The 17,549-nt window shown below is 44.0% G+C and overlaps 1 pseudogene; it reads left to right on the forward strand.

Moving 5' to 3' along the window:
- Positions 1–1,507: 1,507 nt before the first annotated feature.
- On the forward strand, positions 1,508–2,286 carry LOC115286846 (annotated as a pseudogene).
- Positions 2,287–17,549: the final 15,263 nt, after the last annotated feature.

Below are 17,549 nucleotides of genomic sequence, written 5' to 3' on the forward strand. Positions count from 1 at the left end.
TCCGTGGAGCTCCCTCCTGAAATGATTCAACTCAGGAAAGGGAGCGGCAGCCGACCGCTGGCTACGTTTGCCTGGCACCTGCCATGTGGCGTCAGGAGAGGAGTCCCCTGACTGTCCATGGCGTCAGTTTTTTTCCCATTTTCCTGCCATTCCCGTCCGAGCGTCCAGTGGATAGCACAGTTTTCTGTGTGTCTGAGCAGTTGATTTCCATCCACATTAACAAGAGACTCTAACATAAGAAGGGTGGAGAATGGAGCACGGGGAAAGAAAGGAGAGATCGTGGGAATGGTAGCATTCAGCCAAACAGGCCTTGCAGATCGCATTCATGCCAGGTTATAACACAGAAGTTGGAGGATTGAAAGGTCCTTACTTTCCTCCTCATGTGTGTGCACGTTCAGGCTGACTGCATAAGCGTCGTTTGATTCTAGAGAGTTTCTAACAGAGATGACATCCTGTAGCACAGGGGCCTTTGCAGCTGGCATGTCTGGGTTTAGATTTTGGCTTCATCTAGATTTGTGCAACCTTGAGTGACCTTGAGTCAGGGACAACCTCTTTATGCATATTTAATTATCTGTAAAATTAGAATAATGGTAGTGTGTGTCACTAGGCTATTGTGAGGATGAAATGTGTGGATGGATACAAACATAGACGGAGTGGTTCTGGGCTATTATTTATGAAAAATAGAAGTTATGATTGTTGGTGTTATGAGTATTATTTCTTTCATACATTCAAAATCACTGGCGATGATGTGGTAGATTGAATTCTAACAAATTCTGGGGAGAGATATCAACAGTCAGGGGTGGGGTGCTCCCCCTACTTATAGGTATAGAGAGAGCTCACAATTTGAGAAACCCTGTCAAATCCTTCCAGATCCTCTCTGGATTTTATATTTCTGGAATGATCCATGGAGTGTTATAAAGAGTATTCATCAGGATTGAAAGATGGGCAATTTTTTTTTTTTTAATAGAATTGCCCTGTGACATCCTATTTTGGGTTTGTTCTTTCCAGGGAGTCTTACGGGAGTAAGAAATGGAAATACTTCCAGTTATTTGAATGTGGTCCAGGTGTGGGTCCTTATTCGCTTCTGTTACCATGTTTTTGGTCAGAAGTTCAATGTTACTTTTTGGCACATAGGTTGTAAATCTACCATTAATTGAATAATCCACTTAATCCGATTCTTCTGGGCCCACAGGTAGTTATGGTGGCTATATTTCTGCTGTTTTTCTATTGTTTTTATCTCAGACGTAGGAAACATCGACACTGAAACTCTCTCTCTGGCCTAGTCTCACCTCAAAATCTGGCCCAGGGATCTTGGTGGATTACTCTTTATGAGGGAGTAGAAGAATAAAAAGATGCCATCCATTCACTGAAAATGTGTTTGTTCATTGAGTATTTACCAAGACCCTGCACTTTTCCTACCAAGATTTACCCAGAAGGTAGTGGATCCATCTTATTCAACAATCTATTCTCAGTAGCAAACACAGTGATTTACATGTCATGAGTCAGCATGCTGAGAACTGCATGGAGGGCGCTGAGGTTGCTTCAGACCCAGGCAGTGGCCTGGGCTCCAGTCCGTGGGTTGCCGGGTGGAGAGTGCGCCCAGCCTGCTCCCACCACGGGGGCCTCCCTCCCCTCCTGAAGGTGTCATCCTCCTGACCGTTCTCAGAGATGCTACCCAGAAACCAATCCAACACAACCAAGAAGATGACCTGCCCCCTTCCATGCTGCTCAAAGACCACCAGAACATTCCTGGAATTGAGAGGTTTGACGATGTAGTAAGAAGATCCTTGTCTTTGGAAATGGCCAACCAGAAGGAGAAGCTAAAAGTCAAGCAAGAACAGTTGATGAAGAAGATCGTGGCAAACCCTGAGGACACCAGCTCCCTGGAGGCTTGACTTGTTGCCTTGATTGTCAAGATCCGCAATGATGAAGAGCACAGGCAGAAGCACCAAAAGGACAAAACCCACAAGTGCTATCTGCTGATGAGCATTGACCAGAGGAACAAGATGCTCAGAGACCTCTGTAAGACCAAGTACAGTGTCCTTGAGAAGGTCTGCAAGGAGCTGGGGCTTGAGTACACCATCCCCCCTCTGTACCACCGGAAAGCCCACCACCGCTCGGTGACCAAGAAGGTGCTGTGCATTCGGGTTTTCCAGGAGGTACAAAAGCTGAAGAAGCAAAAAAGGGGCCTTAAAAGTGGCAGCCATGGCAGCCCGGAAAGGAGGCCAGAAGAACCCAAAGAGCCTTTCTAGAGCCAGACCAGGGGCAGTCAAAGAAAACCAATAAATTGTACTAGAGTTCCATATTAAAAAAAAAAAGGAATGATATGGGATGCTCTGTGACTATGTAATGAAGACATAAGACCAAATCTGAGCAGTCAAAGATGTTTCCTTGAAGAAGTAACATCAAGCTGAGATTTGAAGGATCTATAGGCATTTATTAGATAGGGAGGAATAGAAGAAAGAGGCAGAAGGAATAGTTTGTGTGGCTCTGAACATGACAGGAACACAGAGAAATGATGTGAAAGAAGGTGCGTGCAGAGAAGAGGGGAGTTGAAAGTGAGATGGGGAAGAACAGCAGAGGCAGGCCAGGCAAGGATTCAGGGCCAAGGTGAGGAGTTTGAGTTTGATCCAGAAACAATGGCAAATCATGAAAGAGTGACATGATCAGAATTGTGTTCTTAACCACACTGGATACCTTGTGGGGGAGAGAGAGTTTGGATACAGGGAAAATGTTGAGTAGACCATTAATTTGAGGGCATTTTGAACGGTGGCTGTGAGAAGGTGGTAGACATGGACACAACTGAGGAATGCTTGGGAGATGAACCTGAAGAGGTGTTGGTGACAAGAACATGGAAGAGGAGATTGCATGCTTAACCATGAACCAGACTTCTGGGGGCCACGGTTATCAAAATAGGGTTCACTGCAAGAGAACTCAGGTAGGTGAAGTAGGGACAACATGGACTCAGTCCTGAACTATTAAATTGATGAAACTTTAGCAGTGGTGTTTTATAAATGATTAGCAACTGGCTCTCCAAAAAGAAGAAGAAGAAAAAAACCCCTGAATTTGTAGCATTTGCCAATTTCCATAGTGCAAAATCTCTTATCGTGGTGGACTTCAGCCTAGATATGTGATGGCCCTGAACATGGCATTGTGAAGAGATTCATACAGTGAGCTTTCACGAGCCAGTGTAGCCTCTCAGCACGTCACCGACTGAGAGTCTTCTAGAGGGTAATGTCAAGAGGTGGATGGATATGTAATTATGGGCTTACAGGAGTGGTCCAGGCTAGAGTCGGGAATCATTAGCGTATCAGTGAGAACTCTCTGGATGAGTCTGCCGTGAGAGCATACAGAGTGAGGCAAGGAAACAGCTGAGCACGGAGCCTCGAGAACCCCAAATCTCCATGTTCATTAGAGGGAGGCCAGAGAGGACGAGCACTTCCCAGAGGGCACGCTGTCTCTTGGACTGTGTTAAGTAAGGCTTCTGAGAAAGATGATTTGGTCAACAGTTACATGCTACTGATAGGCCAAATAAAGTGAGGGATAAAAATTTCCCACTAGATTTAATGACAAAAATCACTAGTGACCTAATCAAAATACACTATGGAATGTGCTCAAGACAGAAATCATGCAGGAATGGTGTGAAAACAAATTTGAGACCATCATATTGAATCCATCATATTGAAAAGAATATTTGTTGGGGGGGGGGTTCCTAAAGTTGCCCAGACAAAAAGCTGGGGTTGTTTGGATGGCGTTAATGGCCAGAGGGCCTGAGAACCAAGCAATAGTAGAGAAACCATAAAGTGTGTTCACAACATAGATAAGGGATTGAATCAAGGGAAAAGAGAGAGAGAGAAAGACAGAAAGGGAAAGAGAGACAGAGAGGGAGGGAGAGAATGAGAGAATGTCATTTCCCTGTACCAGCCTTTTAGTGGCCTGGCTACAGTTCCTTGACTTAAATAAAAGGACACCTTTTAATGAAAAGACATTCCTGTTACGTAAGCTTGCTATGTCTTGAAATTAAACAAATCTTGACACATGGTATCAAGGATTAGGACTAGATGGATCATTCTGACCCAATGGGTCTCATGGGTTACAGCTGGAAAGACAGCACAAGATGACATAACGTTGCCCCAAGGGCTGGAGGAAATTTGGAATTCAAGGATCAGGCCAAAGACTGGGATCTAAGAATTTGGGAAACATGGTCAAGAACAAAGATGAAACTTCTAGCTAACCAAGGCAGCTTGAGCTGAAAATGTTTTTGTGCCAGGACAAGCTTCTTTACAAAGACTCCCTTACCCTCAGGTCTGCTTGGCAAACCTTCAGTAAGGGCAATTAAAACAAAAATGAACCCAAAATCTGCAGGTCTCCATTTCGCTACTCTTGGCTTCTATGTTTGTGACTATTCTTTCTGAGTTTGCTTTTTTTCCCTGCTCTGAAATGCACCCCATGTCAAGAACATGCTGTCAGCCCCTTTCCTTTTCCTTCTCTTCCCTTCTTCCATTCTTTACTTTTATAACCTCATGTGTTTCCAACCTCAAGGCTTCCACATTGGCTTTTCTGTCTTCAGTCTGAATTTCCATCCCTTACCTGCTTTAAAACGACTTGTTGGCTATCTCTATTTGGATGTCCCAGAAATGCTTCAAAATCAGTAAGACACAAAGTGAGTAAGAACACATACTTCGTGGAGTCAGAGTTTCTGGGTTGGCACCCGACTCTGCCTTGATTAGCCTTACTATTGGGGGAAAGTTATTTAACTTCTCTAAGTCTCAGTTCTCACACCTGTGAATGGGGAGCATAAGAGCAGGTGTGTCGTAGAGTGCTTCCAGAGAAAAGCGTGCAGAGAGAATCATGGCCGCACCTGTTGGTCTGTTGTGCGCATGCGCTAAATGAAATCCTTTCTCGTTGTGTTCCTTTCTTTACCTTTATGTTTGTTTTAAATGTGCTCTCCTTTAGGTGGGTCATTTCTCTTGATAAGTTCTCCAAGTTTGTAAGTGTGTATGAACATTTTGGGATTCAAGTCTAACTGTGTCACTAAGGGGTGTGTGACCTTGAGTGGATTTCCTGAACTCTCTAGGATTTAAATTTCACCTTTGTGATTCTAGATCGTACCAGATGAACCCTGGGGGTTTCTTAGACCCTAAACAATGTACAGTATGATCTCTCACAAATTCTAAAATTCTTGGTCATCTTTGATATCTTTCTCTCTCTCACCTCCTGCACCCAGTTGGATTCCAATTCTTGTCAATTTGGCCTCCACAGCCTCTCTCATCCCTGGCTTGTCTCCTCCTCTGCCTCCCTCTCTCCATCTCTGCACTCTGCCACTTTATTGTAAGCACTTGTTACTGCTTGTTGGACTATTACAGTGGCCCTCGTCAGGGCTGGGGCCATTAAAGTGGCTCCCTAGCCAGTCTTGCTTCCTTGTCATTTCTTCTTTTAGTGCATTTTATACATCACCAATTAAACTCTCCACATATGTACTTAATTTTTATTCTCATGCTATGTCCTTCTTTTAAGGCTAATTCAAATAATAGTCAGCTCTTTAATATCAGCTTTTGATCATCTACTCTTGTGAAATTTATTATTCATGCTAATAAACACCATCATCATACCATTTCTCTTAAATGCTAAGCTTATAAAAAAAATCCTGGTTCTTTTATCAAGGTGGTTGATGTATATGGAAATTAAACTGCTTGTAAGTCATTTTTTTATTTTTAGAAAGACCATTTCCATACACAAAAGAGTGGAATAGATGTGGCTGTCAATTCTTTTGTGAAGACAGTGAGCTAAACTTTGTCATTTTGGGGATGTGATATTTTTTTCAATATGTAGACATAGCCATTGTCTTCTTTTTGCTTTATTCACCTTGTGAGTTTTGGATGCATTTCACAGGCATATCTGTTGTATTTTTTCCTTAAGGTCAATAGATCCATAATCCATAAATTATGGAATAATTATCAACATATCATCTTCTAATAGCCTGCTGATTCTGTGGTATGACGTCAGTTAAATATCTGAGTTATAGTTCTGGGGGCTACTTACTTGTTTCCTCGTTGACCAAGAGATTGGTCTCCTAAAAGTAATTTAAGTGGAGTCAAAATCCAATTAACTTAGCAATTCCATGAACCGTAACATCATTTTAGCAAATGATTCTAGTTAGAGTATTAGAAAACCCAAGTCATTGCTTGCTTTCTTCAACAGTAGAGGGGAGGAAACACAGAGGAGGGGTGGGGGGCGTAGTTCCAAGCATCTATTCATCCAGTTATTAGAGTATTGGATAAGACAGCTGGAGACTGATACTGTCTTTAAGATGTCATATGATTTCTGTGATCTGTTTCTGTCTCTCAAAGGAAAGCACAGTAATAGATAACATGCCCATGTGACACTGGTCAGCTTTAAAGTTCCCTCATCCTGCAAAGTGAGAAGAATGTTGACTTTATATTACATTGTTGTGTCTACTATTAGGATACATTTTAGGATAGAATCTATTTTTCTATCATTATATTTATTTTTCATAATGGCATCAACCATGTCTTGGACCAGTAAGCCATTTCGACATGCATCTTGAACCATTTGAATCCAGATCTTTATTTACATATTTATGTATGTGTGTGTGCATGTATGTGTCTAAATATAGGTAAAAATATAATGTCATTCACATAAATACTCATACATAAATAGAAATGAGGTGTTGCTTATTGGCAAGGCATTTTTTGTTTGTTTGTTTGTTTTTAATCTGTTAACATGCCTGTCCAGGAACAAAACACTTTTTAATTGTATAGCCCTTGATCTTGTATGACCTGTTTTCTTAACTAGAATGCATTTAGAGGGCTGTAGTTCTTTTTTAGCACCTAAATTTTTAGGGTTTTTTTTCTTGTGACATCAAAGTTCAGTGAGCTTCTTCCACGTTTTCCTAGTAGTTTGGATGTGGCAGAATTTTGGCATAGTATAGTGGTATTTAGTTTCATAAGAAGAAAAAAATCTAACTTTTAGAAGTTAATTTTTTAACTAAGTATGAAGAACAAGCATTTAATTTTATAGTAAATTCTGCAGTGAGAGGAAACTGATATCTGGGAATAAGAGAGTGGTGTTTCTCACCTAATGTGAAAGATGCATTCTCAAAAACTTTTTGGTGAAACATAAGTATGTCACACGAACCTGACTCCCTTCACTCATAATACCTGAGCCCCTATGGATGAATAAATGGTCAATAAATGTGTAGTAATGTTAAATTTGTGTATCATAATTAGATGATGAATTCTTTTGAATTAACACATTTTGATAGTTGAATTTTTTCCGTTATTAGTGTTGTAACTTTGAAAAGTAGCCATTTTGTCAGAAAACTTATTGAAAAGCTACTGAGGAAGGCTGACTTTAAGAAGAATTTATAGAACCCATGGGGTGCCTGGGTGGCTCAGTTGATTAAGTGTCTGTCTGACTCTTTTCAAAAAATTTTTTAAATGTTTATTTATTTTTGAGAAAGAGAGAGAGACAGAGAGACAGAGAGACAGAGCATGAGCAGGGTAGGGATGGAGAGAGAGAGGGAGGCACAGAATCTCCCTGTAATGCCTATTGTCTGAGGTCTACTGTGCACCTTGAAAAGGTTAAGATTAAGTCATGTTTATGGAGCATGTGGTTGTGCCAAGGTACTCGACTTTTGTTTATTTATTGTTTTTAGAGAGAGAGGGCACAAGTTAGTGAAGGGCAGAGAGAGAGAGAGAGAGGAGAGAGAATCCCATGAGAGGCAAAGAGAGACAGAGAAGCTGGGCTCACCTGAAGCAGGGCTTCTGTTCACCCAATGAGGGACTCGAACTCCCAACCGTGAGATCATGGCCTGAGCCCAAGTCAGATGCTTAACTGACTGAGCCACCCAGGCGCCCCCGCCTCCTTGCTTTTCTTATGTCATTTAATTTTTAAGACCATCCTGTAAACCAGGTATGATGCTTCACTCAGTCTGCCAGTCTCCACCCTGGCTCTGCAGGTACTCCTCTTTCTGGATTAATGCTCGCTGACCTCCTGGCCGCAGCCCCCCAGGTTCCCAGTAGCTTGATTTCTTACAGGTGCTCTACTCCAGCCTGCCAAGCTCTGGGTTCCCATGGGGTCTCTATGGCGACCAGCTCTGTCTCCCGGTGCCCTTGCTGGAGAATGCCTCCTTCCCACTCTGCCCAGATCTCACTTCCTCTGGGCATCATGTGGCTCCATTCAAACCCATCCTAGAAGGTAGGAATGGGGACTTCTGCCCCCTTTCCTGTGAACTTATTTTATATGTTATATGTATAATAGCTATTATAGGCATGTATATTAATATAACTTATTATGTAATAGATAAATTTGTATTATATAAAAATTATGTAATATAATTTATATGTAAATTACATACTTGATAGATATTGTCATTTTCTATATATATTATAGGCATTTCTAAAGATACAGTAAAAGGCAAATTCATTATTTTGGCTAGCCTCTCAGCATGCTGCTTCTCTCAATTAACTATAAAAATCACTTCTCCTTTTAGGATTCCTTAATCAATGATGGCATCACTATCTAAGCAGTCATCCATGCTACCCATTCTAGCATTTTCTTTGACTACCTTCTTTTCTTCATGGCTCTAATATGTCACTAGAAGCTATACATTTTATCTCCGAAATGTCTCCTATTAGGATTATTGAAAATACAGTTGCGATGATGTCACTCCCTTGATTAAAAATCTTCCTCATTGAGCATGGAACAGAATAAGGGAAGATACTTTTCACATTCCACCTTTAACATTGTTTCCTCACTGTGCATGGCTACATGTTTCATACCCTGTGATTTGACCATGGGTCTTTTTGTTTCTTAATGTACATTATTTTGAGAGAAAGAGAGAAAGGGCGAGAGAGCATGCACACGCATGAGTGGGGGAGGGATAGAAGAGAGGGAGAGAGAGATTCCCAAGCAGACCCCACGCAGTCAGTGCAGAGCCTGATGTAAGGCTTGATTCCACACCTTGAGATTATGACCTAAGCTGAAATCAAGACTCAGAACTTAACCGACTGAGCCACCCAGGTGCCCCTGTGGGGCTTTAAAAACAATGTGTATTTTGAAAGAGAGAGAGTATAGGGGAGGGGCAGAGAGAGAGGGAGAGAGAGGATCCCGGGCAGGTTCTGCTCTGTCAGTTCGGAGCCCAACACAGGGCTCAAACTCAAGAACTGAACCATGATCGTGACCCGAGCCAAGAGCAAGAGGGGTATGCCGATACGACTGAGCCACCCCGGCGCTCTTGACCATGGGTCTTAATCAATAATCACGCCTTGTTGACTGGAGTCCGTGTCCCTGGACACACTGTCCCCCTGGTCAAGGCCCCGCTGGTGCTAGACAACCCATCTTCCTAGATCGGAATGTCACTCTTCTGTGAAGCTCCTCTGGGTCCTGATTTCTCTAAGACAAAATGAATTTCTGCATCCTTTGATTCTCTGGCAGGTTTGTTCACACCACCGCTATTATAGTCATGATGCTTCAAAATAATTAGGGATTTATGTGTCTTACCGATGGACTGGGAGCTCCTAAGACCAGGAACTGTGTTTTATTGGTTTTTGCAACACCTTATTTAGTTCCTTTTTTATTATTAAAATGAACAGGGGCACCTGGGAAAGTCAGTTGGTTAAGCTTCGGACTTTGGCTCAGGTCATGATCTCGAAGCTCATGAGTCCAAATCCTGCGTTGGGCTCTGCTGACAGCTCAGAACCTGGAGCCTGCTTCGGATTGATTCTATGTCTCCCTCTCTCTCTGTCCCTTCCTGGTTCTCGCTCTGTCTGTCTCTCTCTCTCTCTCAAAATTAAATAAAGATTAAAAAAATTAAAACTACGGAAATAAGCGACTAAAACAACTCAAAGGAGTAGTTTTATCCTCTCACATAAGACCGGCAGAAGTGGAGGTGATAATGCTGTGGATATGTGGTAAACTCACTGGTAATGCAGAAAACATTGAAATTGTGTTCCAAAGCACAGACATGATTTTTTTCATCTACACTGAACAAATACGTGTTTTAGGAGATAATTAGTCTTATTATTCCCTTGCAAGGATTGCATTTCTTTTTTACTTTATTAAAAGACGGGACACAGGGTTCATTTACTCAAGTAGGTTTCCTCCCACAACTAAACTCAAGTATAATTTCCCCCTTTAAGGTCAAATGGACAACGCACGAGAAACTCACATGATCTCAAAGCACCTGGCAGCCTGTGGGTTTGAACCCATGACATGTATAGGGAGGGGGCACGGGGAGGACAGGAAAGAGACAATAGCAAAAAGCAAGAAGGTTAGGTGCTGCCCAAGGGAAGATCGGTCGGAACCGAAGACCCAACAGTTCTGAAAGGCAATGTTATTCCATTGGAAAAATGGGGGTTAGTTTAGGAAAAACTTGCCAGGGTTTCTGTTCTATTAAATAAAGTATGTCTGTAAATGTTCGTACATCATTGTTTCCAGGCTTCATTGTTTTCACAGAAATGCTGAATGTTCAAACTGCCTCTCACTTGACTCTGGTTCGGTGGTTTTTGTGGAATGTACTCAGAGGAAGCCAGGAGTCCCCGGCAATGGCAGGGGGGGAAGGAGGGGGGGAGCAGCGGGAGGGGTAAGAGGGCAGAGGCATGTGAAACAGCATCGTGCTCCCCATTGGCCACCAGAGAACTTCCACTTGACCGATTTTACAAAGGAGGTTTCTGTGGACGAGTCTGTTTGACGAAAGTTTCCTAGCTTCAAAAGGTTTAAAATCCTTGATCGCCTGCTTCTGTCTAATCCTTTTATTTTTAGGGTTGCAGACAATGAGACCCAGAAAATTCAAGTGACCTCTTTGAAGCCAAACAACTATTAGTGTATTAGCAACTGGTTAGTAAAGCAGTTTGCTTTTTATTTTTGTTGCCGTTGCTATGGACTCAGTGTGGTCAAAGATGTGGGGAGTGATAGCCATTAGGGGAACAGGGAGAGGCGAGGACCGGAGGTTAAGGACTAAGCTGGGGAACTTTGTGACAAGGACTTGCAAAATGAGACAAGTTCGAAGCTTTCTCTCCATTTCTTCCATTATTCTAAAATGCAGTTCTTGGTCCCATGACTGTTTGCAATAGCTTTTCCTCCCCAGAGTGTTCACAGGGCTCAAATTGATGTACTGCTTTATTATACATGTATATTTTATGCATATATTTATAATATATGTATTTTGGATCAATATACATATGTATAATGTATAACTACTTGATACTACAATTGATGTAAATTCTGCATGGCCTGTAAAATGTGATTATAGAATTCAGAGGAAATTCTTTGTTTGCAGAGAAGTTTCAGCAATTCTTCATACATTGGCCTTAAGATAGATTGGATTTGCCCAAGCAAGGGATCTTTCCCCTTCGTGATGCCAATCCTCTAAGATGCTGGAGGCTACAGGGTGTGACCAGCAGCACGGTCGCTGGGGGGAGAAAATAGGAGAGCAGCTGATAGGCTGATCACAAAAGAAAATCAGGAATTTTGTTCTAGTTGGTAGAGCGATGCATATAAAAGGTGGAGAAAGACCACAGTGAGAGACTGTGTTGGGAAGGAAGAGAGAAGGTTTGGTTTAGAGGCAGGATATGAGATTCCTGGACATCCCCACGATGTTAAGGGGAGATGACTCCATTGGACATAAGAAGCCAAACAAAAAGGAGTAAAGGGGCTCTGTCTGAAATTCAAAATGAATTACACAATGAAAGTGTAGGATTCAGAGGCGCCTGGGTGTCGCAGTCAGCTAAGTATCTGACTTCGGCTCAGGTCATGATCTGGTGGTTTGTGGGTTCGAGCCCCATGTCAGGCTCTGTGCTGACAGCTCGGAGCCTGGAGCCTGCTTTGGATTCTGTGTCTCCCTCCCTCTCTGCCCCTCCCTTGCTCATGCTCTGTGTCTTTCAACAATAAATAAAATTAAAAAAAAAAAAAAGAAAGTATAGGATTCAGGCAAACTCAAGAACATTAGAAGGAATAATGAAGGCTGAATTCTACAGTGGGAAATAGAAGATGAACAACAGACAGAACAAGTCTAAGGGAGCCCCAGTTTGGACTGAGTGAACTTGCAAGAATTTTAAGACGGAAAGATGCTGCCAAATGAGAGGATATTGAAAAATGAGTGTAGAAAAGCCAGTGATGTTGTGTTGAAAATGAACACCTAGGAATGTGAGCAGAGGAAGATGCATCTAAAGACATTCTAGGCAGCTGACCAGGTAATGGTAGAGGAGTACATACTGTGGTCATTAAAATTGCAGAATTAAGCTTCTCTATTGTTTTGGGGGGAATTGGAATGAGTTCATGCAGAATAAAGCAATCACCACACATGAGCTCCCGTTAAGGTTTCCTGCCTCCCAATGGCATGCATGGCTTTGTGCCATGAAATCAGTGTAGACAAGACTGCGCCGTGTCATTGGAATTCCAGCAAGCGGCAAAGTATACATTTCAGGGCACAATCATGCTTTCTCAACTTCAGGAATGGATTCAGGAAGGCTAAGATGTAGCAGAGGGGGAATTCTCAGATTAAAAAGATCAACTTGGAAATCACGAGCACAGATGAAAATGTCTAATGTGTGTGCTCGCGTGCGTGCACAGGGGTGTGGGTGCCATGATGAAATAAAAATGGACTGGAGCATGGAAAGTGATTTAACCCTTTGAAGATACAATTGTTTCATTAATATTTACGTTTACCTGTTTAAATATTTATGATGTCCTGCCCCCTCCTTGTCTAACAGGGTCGCACTCTTGCCATCTGCACCAGCTCAGCACACCCGGGTCTCAATCAGCCAGTCCGGCTGACAGAAGACTCTCAACCCTGGGGCCCTCAGCCTACAATGGGCTGAAAACAATTGATGAGTTTGTCTTTGGCTGTAAGCAAGAGTGAAACAGACTTTCCCTGGGCTGAGTTTGTAGGAGAGCAGAGGTCCTCAAGAACACGGAGAGGCCGATTTTAGGCGTATGTAGGGGAATATGGGCAGGTGAGAAACCTCTGCCTAGATGCACGATTTCCATGGGGAGCAGAAGTCAGATGCGAGCTGCACTGGGATCAGGGCTCTTGACCCCAACACCATGCTTCCATCAGCCACCGTGAGATGACTTCCTTTCTTAAAAAAGTTTATTTATTTATTTTGGGAGCAGAGAAAGAGAGAGGGAGGGAGAATCCCAAGCAGGGTCTGCACTGTTGGCGCAGAGCCCAATGAGGGCCTCGAACTCATCAACTGGAGGCCCTGAGCTGAAATCAAGAGTTGCATGCTTTGCTGACTGAGCCACCCAGATGCCCGAGATGGCTTCATTTCTTAGACAATATGTGTAAAATGGGACTGGGAGGGGGTGCTGCCTCCAAAGGAGGGGCTGGGAAGGTAGTGATGCACCTCAGCCCTGCCAGTGACTGTGGTCCCGGGCTCTCTTCCACAGAACACGATGGCACCTTAATTGTCCATCTTGTGTCTATCTCTCCTCTAAACTGTGGGCTTCTGGAGAAGCTTGCCTGTGTTGTGTTGATGGTCATATTTCAAGACTCTATCTAGCATATTAGCCAGTAGATGTAGCAAGTCTTTTTTCAACAGCTTAGCCATTGGGAAGACAGGGTTGCTATTAGAACATGGTGTTCGGAAAAGTAGCTGGGTAGTCCTAACCACTGTGTGAGCCTAAGCCGTGTGGAGGTACCCACAAGCAAGGCAGGAGTGGCATTGCCGACCATTAATAAAACAACACAATAGCTTCTTTTTGATTTCCACTGACTCCCCGGAAACTGAAATCGAGAGTGCTGGGTTGAATAATGGCTGGCCACACATGTCTGTGTCCTTATCCCCAGAACCTGTGGGTATGTTACCTTCCATGACAAAAAGGAGTTTGAGGGCCTGCTCGAGGTGAAGGGCCAGGATTGAATGATGGATTATTTTGGTCAGTCCAATACAATCACACGAGCCCTTAGAAATGGAAGGGAAAGGCAAAGAAATGGGTGGAAGGATCTGGCTTCCAATGGCCAGCTTTGACAATGGAGAAGGAGGCCACAAGGCAAGGTGGGTGAGTGGCTTTTCAAAACTGGGACCTCAGTCCTACAGCCACAAGGAACTCCATTTTGTCAACAATCCGAATAAGCAGGATTCTCCCCTGGAGCCTCTGGAAAGGAAACAGGGCCATTGACATTTTCATTTGAGTCCGGGGACAACCTACTTCTGACCTACAGAGCCATAAGATAATACATTTGTGTTTTTACTCCACTGCCTTTGTGGTCATTTTTTAGGGCAGCAATAAAGAACCAACACAGCACCTCTGACCAGCAGATAGCACTTCCCGTTAAGCTTTTGGACCCTCCCAGGACTTCAATGACACTAGGCTGTCCTGAGCCATTGACCAGAGGTCCGGATGAACTCAAAGTCCATACAAAGAGTCCTTTTCTCTCCACAGGAAGGAGCCCTGAGCTTTCATTTTTATCGCTGTCTGCCCGGGAGCTCCTTGGGCTCCCGCTGGGCTTACGTAGGGGAGCAAGATGCGAAGCCTGGGTTTTAATTTGTAGGATTCAGTTTGTTTCAGCACCCGTCTCCAGAGCTCTGTCGCGCACAAAGTGAAATCACCTCTACGCTGTATCTTTAAAAGCCGGGAAGTGCGCAGAGCAGTGGCAGCAGTCAATACCAATTTCCACATCTGGATCAATACCGCGGGATGGCTCTGTAGCTGCAGAGATCATTCCACAGGCGCTCGCAGGAAGAGGGAGGGCCGGCCAGAGGAAGCGAATTGGTTTTAATGATTTTATGGCTCTGAGTATTCCCTCTCTCTCTTTTCCTTAAGAGAAATAAATACATAAAATTAGGAACCAAACTGACGAACCTGCCGATCTGCATCCAGGCCAGCTTCTCTCCATCGCCTGTCGCCCTCAGTGGCATCCAATCGAGCACATAGCTGCATTCTGTGCGTGGGGTTACAGGGATTGTGGAGAAGAAAGCGAGAACACGTTTTGCAGTCGTGCAATAAGAACTTATGCTCTTTATTTACAGCGGGCCCCTCCGCAAGGACTTTGCAGGCAGTTTCCTTAACCTGCAAATAGAAAATAAGGGCGAGCGGCTTGTTGGCGAGCATGCAGTGACGTCTATGTGGTGCCTGAGCCCGTGCGTTTGGATACGGTGGGACTGAAACGTTTTCTTGGGCTCTTGCACCGCAGCCCAGTTGGGTAGTTCTGAGTGATGGAGTCTCCCTCGTGGGAGGGACAGGGTAGCTATTTTTTACAGGCAGAGCTGGAGCTGCAGAGAGGTTGCAACAGTGATGGAAAGAGCAGGGGAAGTGCAAGAATCCGGTATCATTAGCTTTGCTGGAAGCTTTCCCGGTAGGCCAGGGTCTCGACCATTTCTCCTCCAGAGAGTGGACACGGCTTTGATTTCCCCAAGGACCATGCTTTGCAGACACGCAGCCCGTTAGCTCACCTCCAAGGAAGGCTGACCCTCACTCTGAGGAAGCAAACTCCTCATCTGGAGGAGCCAAACAAAGGAATAAATGTGTCCCCTCTGGGCCCTGACATAATGGGAAGCTTGATCCTCAGCCTGGTAAATCCCACAGTCTCAACAGTGACTGACTCAGTCTTGAAGACAGATCAGATGACTTTCAGGAGTGGATCTGTGCGACCCCCAACTGGGGGGCTGGGAAGGTTGCCTGAAGGAGAGTGACTTTCCTGAATAGTAATGTTAAAAATTCTCTTCCTCTTCATCCTCTCTTGTGTTGCACCCTACTCTACACTTCTACAAGGCATTGCGTGTGTGTCAGCTCAACTCCACCTCCTGGCAGCACCGTGCATTTGATCCCTTTCCCCCTCCACCCCCAGCTGAGGCTTGGAGAGAGTCGCGTGGTGAGGGAAGGTGATCATTACCCCAGGAGACCGAATATGCCAGCCAGCCCCTTGAGTGTCAGGGCGGGACAGGAGCAGGGCAGCAAATGCCCATATAGTCTTTCACTCCGATGCTGTACGTTTCCACAAATAGAAGCCGAATCATAGACTCGTCACATCTTAGCTGCCTGATTAAAAATAGGCTGGCTCTCCACGTGGACCTCAGCCATCTGCGCCCGGGTTCACTTTGTCCTTCGGCAGGAATCCCACACCCATTTCCCCCGGAGGACAGACTTGAAGCACTAACTCAGCAGGGTGAGCCCTGGAAGCCAACACGTTTCTGAAATCATTACGGCTTTCCTTTGAGAGCCAGTAAATCCCCACCAGATTAATCTTCGCTAAACAAGATTTGAGAAAAGCGCAAAATGCTAACCGTTGAAAATGCCCCTGTTATTTTGCAAACAGTCCCCCCTTGTTTCATATGCATTCTCAAACTGCCCACCCCGTATGGAGTCCTTCCTGATGCTCGCTTTATGTTTCCCCCCAAAACCTCCTACATCAATTAACAGCAATTTGCTTGATTATGAAACTATAAAAACAGATATAAAAAGTGTCCATAAACCTGCCGATAAAGCACCCAACAAAACAAAGTCTTCTGGCTAAGAGCTAAATTAAGTGGGGTTTTTTGTTTGTTTGTCATCATGTGGCTCTCCTATTAGCCCAATGAGGGGTCTGTTAGAAAATGTTCACTGGAACACAGGTGAGCAGCAGGTGCACCCCTATCACAAGGCGAGGTAACCTGCTTCTCAAGGAAGCACCACCACCCCGAGGGACATCGAGGAGATCACCTTTGTTCTACATCGTAAGTGGGAGTTGCTAGGAAATGCTGTTTGTGTGAAGAGAGGGCAAAAACTGTAGGTTCCCCCTATACTAACCAGATAGATGGCCAAAGGGGCATATCCAAAACAACAGTTTGAGTAACCTCATTGGATGGCTCTGAAATTCAATGGCATGGCCAAAGCGTATCTAGGGGGATCCAGCCCGTGTCAGCACCAAACACCTTCAGGATCCTGAGCACATAGGTTGTATTAATTATCTGTTCCTCAAGGAACTTATGGTTTTTTTTCATAACTCATAATAATGGCCATAAAGTTTAAGGCAGCAATAACATAGCAAAACACCAAATAATCATTGTAGAGAAAGGCACAAGCATGTGTGTTTATGGTACCTTGGTTAAAAAAATGCCCTTTCCCTGGTGGTCTGTGAATGTTCTCTGACTTCTGTGTCATTTGGGGGCTAGAGTGAGAAGAAAAGCCCACTTGTCTATGTTTTCACTCAATAGCTGGTCAGCAAAGGCATCTACATGCATGGATGGGAAATCTGATTCTGGCCAACGGAGCTGACATTAGATATAGATCACATCTTTCCAAGTTTTTCCTGTGATACCCTTTTCCTTTAGGGCCCCAGCCTGGCACACTCAATCGGGGTCAGAGTTGAACTTGGATCTGTTTTGTTGCTTCGTTTTCACTCATTCCATGAAATTTATTGGGTGCCACCTAAATGCTCAGTGCCATGTGCCTGGCATTTATTTAATTACATCTTGCATCATTTGGCAGATTGATTCCATAGCCACAGATTAGTTGGCTGGGATTCTAGTTTACCCCATTTTCCACGTGGCTGTGAGTTAGATACCCAACCTCGGTGGGACACTTCCATTTCTTTCACCACGAGG

Source organism: Suricata suricatta, chromosome 3 (assembly GCF_006229205.1).
Source record: "Suricata suricatta isolate VVHF042 chromosome 3, meerkat_22Aug2017_6uvM2_HiC, whole genome shotgun sequence".
Classification (NCBI taxonomy): Eukaryota; Metazoa; Chordata; class Mammalia; order Carnivora; family Herpestidae; genus Suricata; species Suricata suricatta.